The sequence below is a fragment of the Dendroctonus ponderosae genome, unplaced genomic scaffold, assembly GCF_020466585.1.
Source record: "Dendroctonus ponderosae isolate FM_Combo_2020 unplaced genomic scaffold, Dpon_F_20191213v2 Dpon_F_20191213_514, whole genome shotgun sequence".
NCBI lineage: Eukaryota > Metazoa > Arthropoda > Insecta > Coleoptera > Curculionidae > Dendroctonus > Dendroctonus ponderosae.
Window position 1 is genome coordinate 1 of NW_026018730.1, and position 6321 is coordinate 6321.

Sequence of the window (6321 nt, forward strand, 5' to 3'; positions counted from 1 at the left end):
GTATCGTCCCTACACCTAGAACAGTTTTTATGGAAGCACATCGTCATCGCTTATATTATTTAATTTTTTTGTCAATAATTCTCAAGTATTTATTGATCAGACTTGATTGTTTTAGTATGGGTTCAGTTCACACCCATTTTGTGAACTTCGATTTTGTACAATTTCAGCATGTCGAGTACAACCTTTTTGCTTATTTACGAATTTAATTCTTGGAAACATGATTCTTGTGAGCAGCTATAAATAACATAACTTATTCAATGTATGTGATCAGCACATTTTCAAGAAAAATGTCACAACTGAAAAATGTAGAACTATTCAGGAGACGGATTTAAAGCAAAGTTTTTAAATTAGTTAGATATAATAACATTAAATGGATTGGAAAAATAAAAATTAATTTAGTATATCAAATTGGTGGCCTTAGTGGGGTTTGATTCGTAGGCATAAAGACACAATTTAGGTTTGATTTTAATTCTGTTGACCCCATAAAAACTTTCCGGATTTTGGCTTGTGTCGTTTTTGATGTACTAAATTACTTATATTTTCGATTTCCGCCATTTATATCTAATAGGAAACCAATTGCTTAATACGTTATTCTTTATTTATTTCAGTCCTTAGTTCCAGTTACAACCGGTTAATTGTATTATCAGAATCTGTTTATACACAAAAAATTAATTCAAAATAAAAAACAACTTGTACTTACGATTAAGGTTTTAAATTTAAGATTTATATTGGCAGCTTTATACAATATAAAACCTTAGAACAGTTTGAACGTTTATTGAAACTCACAAAAAAAAGCTTGTATCTACCAATAGCAGCAAAACCGCATTTCAAAAAATGTGATACCGTATGAAAGATGTAAATCTGACCTTAATAAATCAACGCTTTAAAAATATATCGGCTTAGATTTTTGAGTTGTGATTTACTCGACTCAACTCCATGCACTCGACTATCTAATTTTCTATAAATTGAAATATTTCTAGCCTTTGGTTTTTTCAAAGCAGACTGGTGCTTTCTTTCTCTTTTCAACATGAATTTCACCGAATTCTCTCTCATTTTAGCATAGTGAAAAAGCATTCAATTTCGTCCGGACTGCTCAGATATAAGGATTTTAAATGCATTCATTTTTATAGACCTGGAATATTGAGCGCAGTCATTACTAATAGTGCCGCTTTTCCTCTTTTGCCGGATTTAAGTTTTGAGTTGTGTCACTTTTTCTGTGGCGGTGGGATAGAAAAATTTTAAAATTTAATAGAATATCGGTCGATAAAATGCATATCAAATGGGATCGTTTCTATTGGTTTTCAGTAGACACGTTGCCACTAGCTTACAACACATTTTTATTCAAACCCTAATTTAAAAAATGTTTGCAAACAGAAGGAACTTGTAAGGATTGCAACTGATGTTTATTAGAAATTATTTAGTAGTTCTATTGGTTTTCCAGAAACGGGGCTTAAACTATTAATTATTTTGAACGTAGGCTAATTGCTAAAATATTACATTAAAAGCAATCCGACGTAGTGTTCATATAAATCTGGTAATCCAAAGCACTCAAACCCAAACTGCTGTAATTCGGTCGCTTTCCGATTTATCTAATATGGCGCTTAATAGAGATGTTATTGGGCACCAATTGTGTCCTCGACATACTAAATGATCCATGAATTTAACAAACAATCTACAAATGGGCTGTGCGGTGTTGTAATACCATCCAGAACATGTTCTGCATAGACTCGATAAAGTTTATGATTGTGTGCGAATATCTGCGTATTTGGGCATGTATGGAAATTAAGTTTTATTGCAAACACAGAGTGAGTGGTATCAGTAATAAAACGACAATAACAGTCCAAGCTGCTATTAAATTTTAAAACCCCAAATGTAGGATATTTAGCAGCAGAAATATATTCAAATATAACTTTGACTGCAGTGCTATTTGGGCTGAAGCAAAATTGACATTGTTTAACTTGCCGGAACTTCTTTCAAGCATAGTTTATATTAAATGAAGAATCGGGTTCTGGATCGTAATTTTCAAGTGTGCACAGCAGATGCAGAGCCGATTAGGGGGCACAAATGAGGAGATAACGAACTAGTAGCTGCTGTTCTTTGAGAAAAATAAGTAACCTGTAAAAGAGCTCTTCTTTATTTGTCCAAGAGAATCTAGTCCAACTTCAACTAAAATTAATACTGTATCAATTTCAACCACAGCAAAGCAAGTTTTCTTAACTTACTACTACCTTACTTTCCTTACTTACTAATACTTAAAGCCAAATGAATTAAAAGAATTAAAAATACACGAAACACCTTAGTTAAAAACAACAAAACTGTAATAGAAGAACAATTGAAAAGAACAAGAAAATAAGCGACTTAGCTAGACCAACTGCAAATAACTGAAGAATAGGTAAATAAAGAGGTGTAGCAAGTAGGGAAATAAATGTCATTGCTATCTTAACCTTTTTGCCACGTTTAACTTAAAAAAATCCTTGCAGATCATTTATTTTGCCATACTTACGGTACGAATGCTTTCGTTAGATATTTTCTAACAACTGGAGTATGGTTTGATTTTGGTTCAGGTTCTCTTCTCATATCTTATTGACGTTCAAGATAATTCACACATTAAATTTGGCTCATTAGGTTTACACCAATCTACTTTTTTCTCTTCCAAAATAACTTTGTAACCAGGTGTCGAATCGACTGAATTGCCTTTCCGTACGACTAAGAACTTATGTCTTCCTGTTCAACGTTTAAATAAACAAAACGTTCATGGTTTTCGAGCAAAAAGCTCAGTGATTTAAATCTACGCGAAATCGAGCTGCGAAAGTAACTTTCGAAATAAATTTTCACTTCATTGAATATGCATATTAAGCTATCTATCGTCATGTATAAGCCAAACATTTATCTGCACTTCTAAATTAAAGTCTTGAAATAAGAAAAAGTTGAAGGATCGATTTCATTGAGTCGGAACGGAGTTTCAGTATCAATTTCAACTCAATTTGAATTAGTTCTTATCGATATCAGCTTGAGAATATTTCCGGGACTGATGGAAATGCGTTCCGATGTTTTTCACAATAAGAAATATGAGCTCCCGCCATTGTTTTTGTCTGGGAAATGGATTTTTATGGAATCCAGGCAGGTGGATTATTTCGTCTCCTCAAAACATCGTGTCATGAACACAATCAACACATGTTGACGCAGACGCTGGAGAAACATTAGGTTTAATAATTATTAACACGAGGCGGTTAATTTATTAATTGATTAATAGTAGTAGGGATTAACACCCGGGGACACTTAGTGCATCTGTATTAATAAAATGTTACAACCATGTTAATTTTTAATTACTACATTTACACACCCAATAGGCTGAAATCATTAACTCGGCCATCATGGTAGTAAACTGGTGATAAAAAAACAACGCACCAAATACTAAATAAATGGTTAATTTAATTTAATTATTCAACAGTAACCATGCAAATTCTAACTTTAGACTGACTTTACCACGCCAAATTCAATTAGAAATAGGGCATTTCTCAAATTATTTCATTAACTAATGCCATGGGTCAGATGCTTCGAATACATTCAGCGACAGTTCATTCAAATTCAATCTGCCTAACTCCGTGTTGGACGATAGAAACGACTAAATTAAATAGGTTGTGTTCATTGCCTAAATCGTCAGATTAGGGGATTTAAAGACTCAAAAACGTATTTAGATTAATGTTGCATACAAGTAAATTATAGTAGCTTAGGAATTGTTATCAATTTAGGTTTGGTTCAGATATAGATAGTGTATGGGTTTCTAAACCGATTAGTTCGAGCTCTGTCGGTGTACTTTTAATTAAGATCTTATAACAAACTGTATGATTCCCATGTCGTGTCATGGAATTCGCATTTAATCGCAGAAATGTGTCTAATAATAAATAATAAGTATTATCATCGATTTCTTTATCAGTCTGGAAAATATGATAAAGTTTATTGTATTATTTGCTATCATTTATTTAAGGTGATTTAAACAATATTCAGAATCTAGGGGCACGACCGTGACGATTTACTCGATAACATCACGTCAGGTGTGGAAAATCATCTTTTGAGTTCGGTAAATATGTATATATGTTGCCACGAATTCTGCGAATGAATATGAGTTGGCACTTCAGAAGTTAAACCAGTTACTGCTTTGTGTGTGAATAGCTGCCAAAGTTTCTTTTGGTTTTTCACCAATTGGTTTTTGAACCCTGACTTGATGTTCAATGTAAGGCTGAGTTTGGTCTGTCGCTCTGATCGTATCTGTCACTGTGTTTATCAGTTTATCTAATTAATTGTATTTTATTTAATTTTATCAATATTACTGACGTATGTAAAAGTTATATCTTTTTAACATAGATAAAGGARTTTKAATTTTAATTTCAGCTAGTTCGCTTCAAATTTTTATTTTTATAAATTTTTATTCACAAAGTCTTCAACATATTTATGTTTTAATTCCACATTATTAGGGGGCCAAAATAGTTTTAGAAATCATTACAAAATTATGCTGCCAATATGCCAATGAAAACAGCCTGTTGAMAWRRCWKSAGTYKAWAKYRTAYTAAACCTAAGTTGATATTGAAGCAATAAGAYCATTTAGCATTATCGTAGTTYCAGCTKGTAAAACATTCAATTCAAAACAAGCCGAATRGTCTGATCTTGTCATCRACGAAAGGGATWAGATAARGTTTGCTWAAAGGTACGAAATACACAKTTTCGAGCTCTCTGAACGTATTTAATTTACTAGTTAAACAGGTGTATATTTMTGACTTCTGGTATTTAACTTCTGAGCCACAGCATAATGAATATAATAATAATAATAATTTTGCTGTGTCTAAGCACSGGAAGGTCAGAATATCGAATATCGCTGGAACCAGTAGTTCAAGACACAAAATATTGAATCAGGAAATGAACGAACACAAACTATAAAATAATCGATGAGTCTAACAACGAAGTTTAAATAAAACTTAGCTAGCACCTACATAATTGAAAGAAGTGTATACAGTTTTTCAAGTTCAGATCAGTTCAGCATTGGCGTAGCAACTAAAGCAAATTATAATAGATACAAATAAACTAACACTGAAATAATGCATGCATTTCCTTCTGACGTTGAGAAATATTTGCTCAGGAATACTTGGACCACTCTGCAGTAATGTATTGTATAGATAAATTCATGTTCATGGACATCAGCAGGAACACATTTTTCTATCAGCCAGTAAGTTTAGTTTTGCAAATCTGAAAAGACATAAACTCAGGTTCTTATATATCAATATATGTCAATATCCAAAAGTTTCGCACCTGCTTCTGCAATTTTGTTGTAATCTTTAGAACTAGCTATTAGCACCAATTTTTAACATGTTTGCCTCCTCTGCAACTTTGAAATCATCCGCCAGATTTAACTTTCTTTATTTATTTAAGTATTTGAAGTATTGATGAACCGCATCTAAAAGTCTAGTCTTTAGGTTTTGAATTTTCGACAAATTGGAACGAAAAAATAGAGGTTTACTACTTTGTCAACACTTGATTATTTTCTTCATTCGCGTTCTAATCATTTATTTTTAGGAAGATTAACACTCAATTTTAAGTTTCCTTCGACGAGGTACCATGGCTACCGACACGAGAGTCAGGTGTCGACAAAGTAGGAAAACTCGGTTGTCTTCTTACATCTAAAAGTCCAAATATACCAAAGTTGCCTTGAAAGTGCTGATTAAGGCTATTTTACCAGTGTAAATATTTAAATAATAAAACGTGAGCATAATAATATAAGTACAAAAACGTGAGGTTTGACTGCAGGTTGGTTATTGGAGCCTTCTTCGTTTTTTAGTCTTTTACCTCTGTCTCTACGAATCACTGCGATTTGTGAACAAAAAGGTATAGCGGGTGTCAACTTCTCGCCCTTGATATCTTTCTTGGAGTTTAAAATATGAAAAATCGGAAAGACCAGTCATTATTATTTGTAAGGGGAACACTTTAAATGAATATTTTTAGCCTCCTTATTTCAACCCCCTAGGAAAAAAAGTCATCCTTAGAAACTTAAATAAGAAGGTGGGTCAAGTGGAGCATCTTTTTAAAGGGCGTTCAATTCTCTTTGTATTAGTTACTAATTTGTTGCGTTTTGTTCAGAGCGTTTCGAATAATCGCACTTCAAATTTGTAGAGACAATTAAACTTTTAACAAAAACAATTGTATTGAGCCTCCTTGGAATACAAATGATTCGAAGAGCAGGTTACACTGTTAAAATCGTTGAATAACCCGAAGAAAATCTACTCGCCCTAGAGGGTTGAAACAAGGTGGCTAAAAATATTATTTTAAAGT

At 32.7% G+C, this 6321-nt stretch overlaps 1 long non-coding RNA gene across 1 annotated transcript; it reads right to left on the bottom strand.

The window, feature by feature from the left end:
• Positions 1-5006: 5006 nt before the first annotated feature.
• LOC125504685 lies at positions 5007-5971 on the bottom strand. The gene is made up of 2 exons (XR_007281658.1): positions 5305-5971; positions 5007-5241 (listed from the first exon to the last, which is right to left on the bottom strand). It is a non-coding gene; the product is annotated as an uncharacterized LOC125504685 (long non-coding RNA).
• Between the last annotated feature and the right edge of the window lie 350 nt (positions 5972-6321).